At 38.2% G+C, this 14,324-nt stretch overlaps 1 protein-coding gene across 7 annotated transcripts in view; it reads left to right on the plus strand.

The window, feature by feature from the left end:
- MCTP1 (multiple C2 and transmembrane domain containing 1) overlaps positions 1-14,324 on the plus strand; it is a 594,209-nt gene that overhangs the window by 20,980 nt on the left and 558,905 nt on the right. The gene's annotated exons all lie outside the window — the stretch shown is intronic.

Consider the following 14,324-nt stretch of genomic DNA (forward strand, 5'->3'; position numbering starts at 1 on the left):
GCTTTATATACGCTTTGCACATAGTAAATGCCCCATAAATGCGAAATCAAATTGAATAATATATGATTTGTCTATTATTTGAAAAAAGCTTTTAATTTTTAGAGTAGTATACAGAATAATTAGGGATAGATGACATTGTTTGACATAAATGAACTTTATTTTTAATTTTTTTATGTTTATTGAAGAGTTTTGATATTTCGTTAAAATAATGTCTGAAGGGGTTAATTAGCCACAATTTTTTGAGTTTCTAGGTTTTTAAATTAAGCTACTTTTTAATCCTACTGAGAATTTCCTACATTGCTACAATTATGTTTACAGGGAATTTATTTTTCAAGGTTAAATAGAGATAATCACTTTCTCAAATAGAGATATTCTAAATTGATTTCTAATCTTCTAAGCACACAACTGTCCATGCAGTCCTGTCTCAGATTTTAGTTCTGAGAACCGATTTAGGCATCTTTATCTCATTATTGGTCCTTTCATATTATTTTTATGTCTGATTTCCTCTCATTTCCTAAAAATGGGTGTAATGTTTAAGAATAATGATACTTTTGGTATCTTTTTATGGTGTTTACAGAGTGTTTACCTTATGGGAGGTACTGTGCTTGGAGATGTGAGTAAAAGGTGCTGGCTTGGTTAGCCATTTCACAGTTGAAATGAACTGTGTGCTCTTAGAAATCACCTGTGATCCTGTGATCAAAAAATGTCTATGGATTGTAGGATTGATTTTCAAGAGTTAGATTCCCTTAATTTCTGCTCGACTCATGAAGGTAAATGAACAGGCGAAGAGTTAGTGAAGGCTGACCTGTCTCTGCCCAGATCCCCTCATCTCGAGACGGGCCCATCCCCTGGCTGCTGGGGCATGGACTGTGATGGCTTCACAGCTGTGTCCCTAGTAGGCATTGCCCTTGGCCTCAGGACACAGCCTCTCCCAAAGTTATGTCCCTCCAAGTGGCCAGTGGCTGGTTGATGAGGGGCTATAAAGACCCAGCCCTCTTGCCTCTATTTGGGGCAACTCTGCAGTCCCAGCCCCAGAGCTCCCTGTAGGACCGAAGGAGGCCTCAGTTGAAACCACATTGTGGGTTACCTTCTCCTTCTGTCCAATCCTGATTCCTTGCTTCCTTATGGGTGTATCTCCAGGGCAGCGCAACCCACCCCCAATAAATTGGCTAGATGTACATCTCCATTGCAGAGAACATTTACAAGGAACTCCGTCTGACTGACATCATTGTTGAATTTCTTGAAGAGATCTGTAAGTTTTAGGAAGAAACAATCAGATGTCATAGAAACAGTGGCAACAAACTTTGAAGGGCTTGGTGACAGATGAACATTTTGAAGCAATCAAGGGAAGTTTTGTGGTAGCGTTACACCCAGGCTTAAAATAACGTTTATAGAAGGATGAAGAAACACAGATATCCCAGAGAAGATGAGCGTTAGGTGGCACCAGAGTGCAACAAAATTAAATGGAGATTGCAAGTACTACGAAAAATCATTTATTACAGAAAAGAAATTAGATTTTTAAATAAGCATTTCAAAAAAATCACCAAATGCTAATGTGGGAGGAATCTTTTTTTTTCAGCTACAGAATCACACTATAGCCGGGAGATTCAAGTGCTGCAGAAAATTATTATAAAGCGCCCACTGCATACTATTCATATATGTACTGCTTCATTTCAAGGATCGGGAAATGGTCTTCAGCTGTGAAGACAATTTGGTGTTTATTATGGATCAGAGTACGAGGTCTCAAAGTGGTTAAATGGCTTTCCAACAGTACATTTGTCTAATGCATAGCAGCTACTCAGATATTTATTGAATGGATGCAGAAATCAATGAATAGGGCTGGGAACAAATTTAGGATATTTTCCTTACTACCTAGAGGAATGGAATTTACCTTGGAAAAGTTTCACAGTCTAATGGGACTTCAGCTTCTTTGGGTTAGCTCCTGTGCATAATATGTCTTATTTTAACTTTTTAAAAAAGTCGAATGAACTTCTAGGAATCTATTGCAAAGACGTCATCAAAGGATTGAACCAAAAATATATTTAGAATTGTTTATCACTCCGTTAGTTTTAATAGAAAAACTGGAAATTGCTCACATTTCCAATAATAGAGGAATGCTTAAATAATTACAATAAACCCTCTGGGTTATTACCTGGTCATTGGTTCTGTGCTGGAAATGTGCAAGGGGAGAAGAAAAGACACACACACAGTACCTTTAAGGGTAGACAGCCTTTATCCCAAGTATATGGCAATACAGATATAATAAGCAAATGATATAAGCAAAAGCAAATTGCAATGGGAAGGGGAGAAGGGAAAAGTATATATATACATACACACACACACATATACATATATATACACACACACATATATATGTATATATATATTTACACTCACCAGACTATGGAGGATTCACCAGGAATCAACAGCCTGGGCTCCAGAGTCGGCCACTCATCCGTGCACAAGCAAGGAGAGGTCTCATGGCGCTTTGGTGCGGTCTGGAACCCTCTTTTGTAACCAGTTCTTTGGCATGGGGTCCAGTCACCAGGGCCTTTTGTGACTGGGCTCAAGGAATACAAAAAGGTCAACTTGTTTTTGCGATTGTCTATTGTTTTTTAATAACTAACATATAGACATAGATTGAAATAGAGATTTCTCCGAAACATCGCTGGATGAACGCCTCAGGGGGCTCACACAACCTGTTCTGGGACTTGGTGACCATTGTTTGTGTCATGTTCAATTGAGTTCAAATTTAATATTTAACTTTTCCTCCAAACTTGGCCTCAATTTGATACTCAATTGTAGGAAAATACCCTTACAGATACATGGGGAAGGCATAGTTGATATAGATTACAGATACAGGGTGAGCACAGGAGAATTAAAAGCACAATTAATAAAAACCACACGCACCATGGCTTTTCAAGGAGAGTAATATTGTGAAAATTGTCAGGGATAGGCACATAACATTCAGTATGAAGTCAGGCACAAACCCCTCCTTGGGCTGCGGTAAGCATATCTAATGCCATTCGATTTTGCAACACAACAGTACACAGCTGAGCAAATTCATCTGATAACAACATACGTCCAATGCTACTGTCATTAAGAGATTTTTCTACATGTAAGCTTAATATTTTAATTTGTCGCTGAAGCAGGATTGTACCGGTGGCAGAGGAGAATACTGTGATAGGGTACCGCCACCAGGGAGTCCGGATTACTGGGGAGGGGAGTATTATCCCGGATGGTGAATGGAATTAATGGCCACCTCAAAGTGCATCTCCCCATCCAATGTGGGGGCAGGTATTGCCACTCGTAGGATCTGCATACCCACAGGGTCCTCACCAGGGTACAGCAATGGTTTTGCTGTAATTATAGAGTATTAAGGTATTATTAAAGTAGCAAAGAGATTGTGTTTCACTGGGGGCAATGTTGTTGATTTGGAGTATGTTTTGACAATTGTCTGGCAGGAGAAACCCCAGAGTAACATTAGAAGAGCCATTTAAGGCCTCCAGACAAAAGGGGGGCTATATGGAATCTGGCCACTAGCACAGCAGTTTCCCAATATATACTGTTCCAGGCATATTGGGCAGGATACCAAAGCTTTTGACACAAGGCGAGGGTGGAGTTCACCTTTTGTCTCACTTGGGTAAAGATAGATTTCTTCCTTTGGTCAAAGGAAGTCCAGGCTGGGTTGCAAGTATTGTTGTGGTGTTGTTGTGGCCCCTTTGGCAGTGACTCAGCCATTCAGAAATGTTGGCAGGGATGATTCTCCAAGGTAGTCTATTTCCTGTGGCCTCCGGCAACTTGATGCATAGTCAACATTGACTGTGGTTGGCTTCTTCTGCTGCGGTGGCTACCCAGTTGATGAATGTATTCTTGGCCGCAGACACAAAGACACAGGTACTGATCATTAGTAGATAGGTTATTCCCCGTAATAAAAAAAACAGAGGGGAGCATGATATTGTTTTTCATCTTTAGGAAATTGTACTATGCCTTCATTTTCTGCTCCCATAGCTACAAGGTCACCAGCCTTAGGGGTGGGATCTGGTGGACACTGTACCCATATTTTGGCTCCAGGATTTAAGCTACCTGTACCAGTGGATCTGAATCCCCCATTTCTGTATGTAGCCTCTGTTGGGACAGACATTTCCTCAGGGGTTAATTGTTGACAAGGTACCACTACCAATTGAGCATCATTTTAAAATGTTTTTGAAATATTTTGATAAGCATTTTTAATGAACTTTTATATAGAACACTTTTATATTTAAAGAAAAATTGCAAATAGAGGTCAGAGAGTTCCCATGTACTTTGCATCCAGTTTCCCCTATTATTAATAACTTACATGGCTCTGGCATATTTATTACAATTAATGAACCAACATGGATTCATTATTATTAACTTAAAGTCCTTACTTTATTAAGATCCCTTAGTTTTCACCTAATGTTTCAGTATCCTATCTAAGATACTATCTTACATTTAGTTATGTCTCCTTAAGCTCCTGTTGGCTGTGACAGTTTCTCAGGCTTTTCTTGTTTTGATGACCTTGATAGGTTTGAGGAGTACTGGTCAGATCTTTTGTAGAATGTTTCTCAGTTGGGATTTATCTGATGTTTTTCTCACGATTAGACTGGAGTCATGGGTCTTTGAGAGGAAACCACAAAGGGAAAGTGCCATTCTCATCACATCACATCGAGGGTACCTACTATCAACATGACTTACCACTGTTAATGCTGACCTTGATGGCTTGGCTGAGGTAGCATTTGTCAGGTTTCTCCACTGTAAAGTTATTCAGCACTTTACCTGCCCTCACCCCACCCCCTTTCCATACTGTAGTTTTTGGAGGGAAGTCACTATGCACAGCTTATCCTTAAAAGGTGAGAAGTTAAGTCCCATCTCTTTGAAGGTTGAGTATTTACATAAATTGTTTGTAATTCAGCACAGACTTGTCTGTTCTCTCCCATTATTCAATCATATATTTATATCAGTGTGGGCTAATGGCTACTTATTTTATACTTTGGATTATAACCCAATATGACTGTATTTATTTCTTTGCTCAGATTGTTCTGGCGCAGGCCATTGGGAACGTGTTCATTTTGTTTCAGTGCCTCTTTGATATACTCCCCTCTGTGTGTGTGTGTGTGTGTGTGTGTGTGTGTGTGTGTGTGTGTGTTTTCTGGAGCACTTCCTTCCTTACTTCTTTACGGCCCCCATTAGACTGTGTAGGCTCTTCTTCTTCTTTTTTTTTTTTTTTTTTTTTTTTTTTTTTTGAGACGGAGTCTTGCTTTGTCGCCCAGGCTGGAGTGCAGTGGCACGATCTCGGCTCACTGCAAGCTCTGCCTCCCGGGTTCATGCCATTCTCCTGCCTCAGCCTCCCGAGTAGCTGGGACTACAGATGCCCGCCACTGTGCCCTGCTAATGTATTTTATTTTATTTTATTTTTTATTAGAGACGGGGTTTCACCGTGTTAGCCAGGATGGTCTGGATTTCCTGACCTCGTGATCCGCCTGCCTTGGCCTCCTAAAGTGCTGGGATTACAGGAGTGTGCCACCGCGCCCGGTCGCAGGCTCTTCTTATATATTTCCTGCTCTAGTCCTAGAAATAGCCATGTTTTCAAGGATTCCTGTTTTTTTTTTTTTTTTTTGAGAATAGTATTAGATGACAAGATCTGGGCACTAAGTGTGCTCATTGCTATTGGAAGCATTTTTAATGGCATAGAACAGTGTTCATTATAATCTGAAATTTTAAAAACACGAAATTGGACAAACCGTGATATGAATTGTATGTGTATATAATCTATGAATATAAGTTCATCGAAAAATAAAAAAATACCAATGTAAGCATTCATTTTTCAAAGAGTTGTGGGTTTTCTGTTGTCTTCAAATTCTAGATCATGAATTATATACCTTATAATTAGAAAAAATAAATAGTAGCAAGTGTTTTTTTTAACATTAAAATTATTTTTTAAAAAGTAAAATGAGACAGATCTTGTTAATTTTACTCATCTCCTCTGACTATATTTTTAGTACTCATTAAGTACCTATATCCCACAAGCTCTCATCATATACACAAGGAATTGAGCCAGAAACTGTTGTCAACATCTGTTTTGAGGAGAGTTTGAGGACAGTAATGTAATGATGGAAATTTCCTGGCAAACCGTAATATTTTTTTTAATTTATTTTTTATTTTTTATTATTATTATACTTTAAGTTCTAGAGTACATGTGCATAACGTGCAGGTTTGTTACATTGTTAAATGTCCTTACCAGTACTGAAATTATTTAAGAACATTATTATTTCTTATGCCAGGGTTTCCTAAATTCCAGCCATTCATAGTTTTGGCCACATATATCCAACACCTGCACAAGATTTATTTAATAGTTTCTCTAATTTGACTTTACAAATTTTATGTATGTATTTCAGAAAAACTCTGTCACTACTCTAAGTAAAAATCCCATGTCATGAATAGAATGTAAACATAAAATACAGTGGAACAAGATAGTGTCATTAAAGTTAAAACAATAAAGTGAAGGGCATCCTGATGTAAAGTCAACATGTAAATGTGCCCTAAAATGTCCTGCTTGGGTTTGGATCCTACTTCACCACCTCATCTTGCTTTCTCTTACTCCCTGCAACTAACCCAGGTCTCGTTCCTCTCTCTGTCTTTTTAGCTGCATTTCTGAAAAGTTTATTAGGCAGAGTCTAGTCAGAAAAACATAATTCTGAATATTTAAAACAGAGAGAATATAATGTAGGGAATTGGTTACACAGCTGTGGAAGAGCTAAGAAGCCAAAAAGAGACTTCTAGGCAACCCAGGGTTTGGCAACAGCAGAATGTCACTATTACCCCTAGGCTGGAGGGACAGAAGATGCAATGTAGTTAGGAGTCCAGCTGTCAGGGTCACCCAATGAAGTAGGTACCAAGTACTCTGACTTCTCCCTTCCAGCTCTCCTCCCATTGCCGATCCCAGTTGGATGCTTGCTGACAGAGAGCCAGCAGTCTGAGATGGGTAAGGAGAGGACAAGGATTGGATTTGCCAGCAGACATCTGCCAAGCAGCACAGGGACTGGGCCATGCCCCGCTTCGAGGTGGGGGAAAACTTGCTTCCAGCACCTCTTCTTAATACCTGCCAGAAAAGAAACCTTCATTTATTTTCCTTCCTTATTCTTCTTTCATTTTGTCCTTTCTTTTCTCCTTTGCTCTCATTCTTCTTTTCTTTCTTTCCTGAGAAATATCAAACAATAAATCAAGGAAGAAAGCAAAGGAGGAAGTAATGTAAGATGCGTCAAGCTACGGTTCTCCCTATTTAAGTCCCGCATGGCAGGACTTGGTGTGGATTTTTACCAACAGTTTCATGAAGTAGGATATTTAGCCCTTTATTTGAGAGCATTCGATGCTTCTGATTAGGCATGAATGCCCTGAGCTACAGAACACCTTCCGTTGTGCTTGTTTATGATCAACCTTCTGCCTGGTGCAGTGCTGGGATGCACAGATTGCTTAGAGAGGGCAGTGACTTACTGATTTCTCTGGAAGAATCCCTGAGAAGTTCTGGGGCCCAATCCTTAAAGGCAGGATGTGCAGTTAGATGCTTGATTGGGGATTAGCTTATGTCTTTAATTCCTGGTTCTCTGACACTCTGCTTCTCAAGTAATATCTGACTTTTGTTCTCTATACTCCTGTTTAAAATAGGAAATATGAATTACAGTCTTCTAATTTTATATTTTCTAAGAAAATGGTTCAGCCCTTCTCAGTTGTTCTCAGTGTATCTTTGCAGCTTCAGGCTTCAGGACCTGTAACCTTTGCCTGTTCACAGCAGTAGAGGCGGGATCAGTGCACCAGGGGTACCATCCTGGCTTTGCAGTGCCACTCAGTTTATTCTCTTCTTGTTCTAAGTAGAAAGCTTTTTATTTGGTTTCCTTCCCTGCTGTAGTATATGATTGGGAAATGAAAGAATGAATTCTAAAAACACCTGCCTACTCCCTTCTCAGAAGTATCCAAATTCTATCAATTATTTAAAATGTAGGTAAATTCTTATTTCTTAAACTGTCTATTTCCATTTATCCATCATTTATTGAAAACTGGCTCTGTGTCAGGCACTGTGCTAGTGCTGGGGATACAAATATTAGTAAGACAGGGTTGGTTCTCTTGAGGAGTTTGCATATAGAGAAAGATGTTTATTCATCTTTGGAAAGATCTTTACAGAAACAAGAGCTTCAAACCCATTATCTGCTGCAACCCTTATCAATTTGGAATAGAACAGTGACTTTCAGACTTTTATGACCATATTCAAATGAAGACATACATTTTATATCAGATTCTGTACACACATATGCATACACACATGTACAAGAAAACCCTGAAAGTTTTAAGAAACTAAGATAACGATGGATATTTTCCATTCCATTAAAAAAAATAAAATTGCTGGTTTTGACTCATTTTATTGATTTCATGACTCACTAATGGGTTGTATCCCACAATTTGAAAAGAGCGATATCAATAGAATTTGTCATTGTTATACGAATTAATATAACAATGCTTCCAAAATCTAATTGTCTTGGCCAAATCACAGAACTGGTGAGTGGAAGTGTCAGAACAGGTTTTTACATCCAAAAGTTCTCTCTTCTGCCTCTAGTGTATCTATATAGTACATAGAGAGAATTAACTTGGCAATTAATATGTGTAGTAGTTTTTGAAATATTTATTTTATCATCTTAACCTTTCATTTTGAGCATCTTAACATAGTATCCATGTTTACATTTCATTATAGCCCCCATATGGCTCAACATAATGACATATAGAAGAGGGTCAATGTTAATTTTGAGATTAAGTACTGAAAGGCGTCATATGTAGATGATTAGAAAAGACAAAATGCCTTATTGACTGTTAAGCTTGTGGGTAAGATGTAGGTTCTGGAGCCAGGCTGCCTAGTTTAGAATTTTGCTTCATCACATTCTTGCTGTGTGACCTTAGTTAGATAGGGTATTTATCCACAGTGTTCCTGAGTTTTCTCATCTGGAAATTGGAATAATTATACTAATTATCTCATAGGTTACTGTGAGAATTAAATGCATGTAAAGACCTTAGAACCAGTGGTTGGTACATAGTGAGCCCTCAAATGTTGGCCATAACAAATGTTAGCTGTTTTAATTATCACTATCAATACAACCATTGTTTCTGGCTGACTTTATAGGTAGCTTATAGAAAAAAACATTGTCAGTGAAAAATTTCGGATCTTAAGTATAAGTTTGAAAGAAATACAAGAGGAAAGGGAAATATTTGAAGCTCTGTTAGTTCATTATGAATGAAATGCTTCTGTAGTTTGTGGTTTGGAAGACTAAGATATTGACATTTTTATTGACTAGATTTTTAGCAGTGGTAAAATTGCTTGATTTGAGTTTTAAAAATCTAGGAATTTATTGCTGGCTTAACAAAAAGTTAATATGATAATAGGTATTTTGTGACCCAGGCTACAGTATATTCAGCAATCCTGAAAACTGCAAATATACAAGAGCAGTATACTGTCTGCTACTAGAATACTGGACTATGCTTTCAAAATTAGCAAACTCGCAGTCTCCTTTCATCCCACACTCGTTCCCACCACTAGGATTCATATGTAATGAAATGAAATGTCTTATCAGAAACTTTAACAATCTTGTCTTTTTATATTAGTTTGGATTTGCATATTTATTGCTTTCTTACTTATATATGTACCTATACATTTATTTTATTCTAATGATGTGTTCTTTATTAATAAATGGTTATAAGTCAATTTGGGCCTCTCTTTAGTAACTCTTTTCATACATTTTCATTGGGAAAGATCAAAGACAAAGATTCACTGTAGAAGGTTAATATGAGGGGGTACATAATATAGCTGTGTTTGCAGTACATTGTTTAATTGTGTCTTAATTAATTTTCTATTAAATATAAGCTAGTATATGTCATGTATTATACCTTCTTCTTGTTTTGAATGGAATTATTAAACTTCCTGTAATCAGAGATCAAATTATACCAGGTAAACGGTTGTCCCACCCCCTTGCAGTGTTCTTACAGAGTATGTGGATAAAAATTCTTGTACAGTTATGAATAAAAGGGATATTTTAGAAATGAAGTTTTGTTTCTAAAAAGAAATGGTAATTTTCACGCACATAAAACTAAGAAAATCCATCTTATGGGTTCTCACCTTCATCTTATCCTCTTGCATATTCTGCTAGTGACCATGTAAACTGCTGTAGTTATTTTATTAGTTGCTCATTTTCATTTTCCAACATACCAACGACTCTTTCCTTGAATGATTTCTGTGTCAGACAGCATTGGCTCATGGCAACAGACAGTTTTAGAAAATCATCATCTGGAATGTATATAAAATGACCTTGTTTGTCAGTCTGCCTAGGTTGTTAATGCCACATTAGATGGGCAGATTGCCAAATTATTGTTAGAATTGAGCTATATTTGCTACAGCGCTAAATTCTTGGGAATTAAATCAGTTCCATTGACAGTATGCAGCCCAATATATATGATTTTAGCTTGCTCTGCCCCATCTAGTTACTTTTTTCTGCCAAAACAAAGGCAGAAAAAATGAGAATTAAGAATGTGACTCTACACATTCTTAAAAGGAAAAATAGGGAAAATAGGAATGGAGTGCCTAAGAAATAGAAATGTTAAAGTATGAAAGTAGATCCTAGACCCAGACTGTGTAGGTTCAGATCTCAGCTCTGCTACTTATGTAAGGCCAAATGCAAATTAAAAATTGGAGGCTTAATTCTTCGTCTTAAAAATAAGGGAAAAGATTTCTACCCCTTCCCTTTTCTTAGAGCATTTACTTTAGAAAACTTGTAATTGCACATTCTTTATCTCTTTGAAATCTATATACATCTTTTTAAAAACTAAATAAGGCTCTTGTGAGTTCTATGACCCAGGAATATGTTTCTCAAGGATCAGAGAACCAAGAACCATCTTTTTGAAATGCAATCAAGGAAGATAGTGTCCCTATCTTCCAGTTTTTGTGGGAGGGTAGCAGCCTAACTTCAGTGGGGGATTCTTAGTTCCTAAATTACCTTCTGTCATAGAGATATGAGACGTTAATTTTTCCTTTGGGTAAAGCCAATTAGTAACACAGATGGTCACCCCAATACCAGGCTAATTTAGGATGAACTGTGCATGAAAAATGGTGCTGTCAAGTCCCCTTCCTTGAGGACTAGTCATTGTTTATCTTAAGAACATGTATGTATGGGTTGTATCTGCTTGGCTATATAAATATAAAAAGGGTACGATTTCTTTCCGTCTTTGTAATCTCTTAGCTGATTGCTTGTGATGTATGATATTCAGCTTTGATGCTTATTCAATAATAAAATTGTATTCTTTCTCTTCTACCATTGTGGAGAAGTTTTCTGGGTTGGGAAGAGATTTTGTTTTTAATTATATGCACTCAACACTTACTAGATATGTGATTTGGGGTAAGTTTCTGAATCTCTTTGCGTCTCAGTTTCCTTATCTATTAATTGTGGATAATAGTATCTATTATTACTGTTGTTTATAGAATTATTGTGAAGATTGGATGACCAAATATATGTAAACTGCTTAGAACAGAGCCAAGTACTATAATAGTAAGCACCATATATTACTATTATTACTATAAGAGAAATTTTGCTTGCTTTAAATTCTGGTTCCTTCTCAACTACAGTGTATTCCCAGGGATATTTCAAGAGCAAACATAAATAATATTAATAGAGGGAATCCACCAGCAAGATAAGAAATCTCAGCTTAAACTCCACCATCCACATGTATTTATGGAGTTAAATACTTTCCCTAAATTTGAGAAACGTGTTTTTAAAAATTACTCTTCTAGTGAATAATTCTTTCTTAATTTCTTTTATTCTTTCATAATAACTCATGAGATCCAAATCCGTACCATGCTAGGAGTACCTGCATGATCTGGCCTCTGCCTACTTCTTCAGCCTGAACCTCTTACCATTCTCCTCTCTCCCACTTTCTGTGAGAAGGTGGGCATACTGACATTCTTTAGGTTCCTCTAATGGTCAAGCTTGTTCTCACCTCAGGGTCTTTGCACTTGCTTTCCCTTCTGCTTGCAAAGTGCTTCTTTCAGATATTTGCATTGCTGGCCCCTTTCTGTTGCCAGGTGGGAGATAAAGTAAACCCTTCTCATAGAAGCTTCTCCTAAACCTCACCAGCCACCCATGCTCTTTCTTGCCTCGGCTGTTTTATAGCACTTGTCACTGTCTGAAGTCCTTGTCTGTGTTTGCTAAATCTGTGTTTACCAAAAGTAAGTTTCATGAAAGCCTGGGCTTTCTTTGCTAAATCTCTGCTTCCTAGTTCAGTGCCTGGAGCATAATAACATCTCAATAAGGATTGCATGAATTAGTGAGTGAATAAAATAAGCTATTCTTATCAACTAGTCGTTGACTGATTTAACAGATATTTGTTGAGTAGCTCATACACTACATACTGAGGAGATTCAGCATTTTCCATATAAGTCTACCTATTAGTGTTAAGACATATATATGAGCTTTAAAAATATAGTAATAAAGCTATAAGGAAAAAGTAGAAAATGAAAATATCATTAAAGAGGAAAGCATTTTTTTTGTGCTAAGTATTGTTCTAGGCATTTCACATAAATTATTTTGTTTAAATTGTACTCAAGAACGCTTTCATTTATATACCATTATATTCATTTTTATAGAGGAGGAAAAGAAACCCAAAAGTTAAATAACTGGCTTACAGTTGCCCAGCTAGGATATGGATGGACCAAAATTCAAACTTATATCAACCTGACTCTAAATCTTATTTTCTTTGCATTATACTAAAAATAAAAACCCTCTCCTCTCGTCTGTCAAAAACTGTGAAGGGTCTGAAATGTTATTATCCTTGCAAGCTAACCAGTTAGCCGCCACAGTTTCATGGATACTGACATGCAAGGTCCCTGGATTAGAGACAAAGGACTTTATGAGTCATGACATAGCAATAACATGAGCTTCGCATTCATGCTCATTCCCTCAGCCACCAGGTCCCATGGGGAGATGCAGAGTGGCTCAGGCAGTTGCTGTACACCTGAATTACACAGAAAACTTGAGCTTAGGGAACTCAACATTTCATAATAGGCTACAAATAAATGTGCCCTTTGCTTATCTTCATTACATTTATTCTATCTTTTTTGTTATATTTTTAAGTTCTAGGGTACATGTGCACAATGTGCAGGTTTGTCACATAGGTAAACGTGTCATGTTGGTTTGCTACACCAATCAACTCATCATTTACATTAGGTATTTCTCTTAATGCTATCCCTCCCCCAGGTCCCCACTCCCTGACAGGCCCTGGTGTGTGATGTTCCCCGCCCTGTGTCCATGTGTTCTTGTTGTTCAACTCCCACATGTGAGTGAGAACATGTGGTGTTTGTTTTTCTGTCCTTGTGATAGTTTGCTTAGATTGATGGTTTCCAGCTTCATCCATGTCCCTGCAAAAGACATGAACTCATCCTTTTTTATGGATGAGAAAGAGTTGCTCTGTTTTTTGGAATTTTCAGCTTTTCTGCTCTGGTTTCCCCATCTTTGTGGTTTCATCTACCTTTGGTCTTTGATGTTGGTGACCTACAGATGGGGTTTTGGTGTGGATGTCCTTTTTGTTGATGTTGATGAAATAGTCCTTTCTGTTTGTTAGTTTTCCTTCTAACAGTTAGACCCCTTAGCTGTAGGTCTGTTGGAATTTGCTAGAGGTCCACTCCAGACCCTATTTGCCTGGGTATCACTAGCAGAGGCTGCAGAACAGCAAATATTGCTGCCTGATCCTTCCTCTGGAAGCTTCATCCCAGAGAAGTACCCACCTGTTTAACGTGTCTGTTGGCCCCTACTGGGAGGTGTTTCCCAGTCAGGCTACACAGGGGTCAGGGACCCACTTGAGGAGGCAGTCTGACTGTACTCAGAGCTCAAATGCTATGCTGAGAGAACCACTGCTTTCTTCAGAGCTGTCAGACAGGGACGTTTCTGCTATGCCCTGCCCCCAGAGGTGGAATCTATAGAGGCAGCAGGCCTTGCTGAGCTATGGTGTGCTCCACCCAGTTCATGCTTCCTGGCAGCTTGGTTTACAGTGTGAGCTACTCAAGCCTCAGCAATGGCGGATGCCCCTCCCCCTGTCAAGCTGCAGCATTGCAGGTTGATCTCAGACTGTTGCACTAGCAGTAAACAACGCTCCATCAGTGTGGGACATGCTGAATCAGGTGCAGGAGAGTATCTCCTGGTCTGCTGGTTGCTAAGACCATGGGGAAAGCGCAGTATTTGGTCAGGAGTGTACCATTTCTCCAGGTACTGTCTGTCATGGCT

This window comes from Macaca thibetana, chromosome 6, assembly GCF_024542745.1.
Source record: "Macaca thibetana thibetana isolate TM-01 chromosome 6, ASM2454274v1, whole genome shotgun sequence".
NCBI lineage: Eukaryota > Metazoa > Chordata > Mammalia > Primates > Cercopithecidae > Macaca > Macaca thibetana.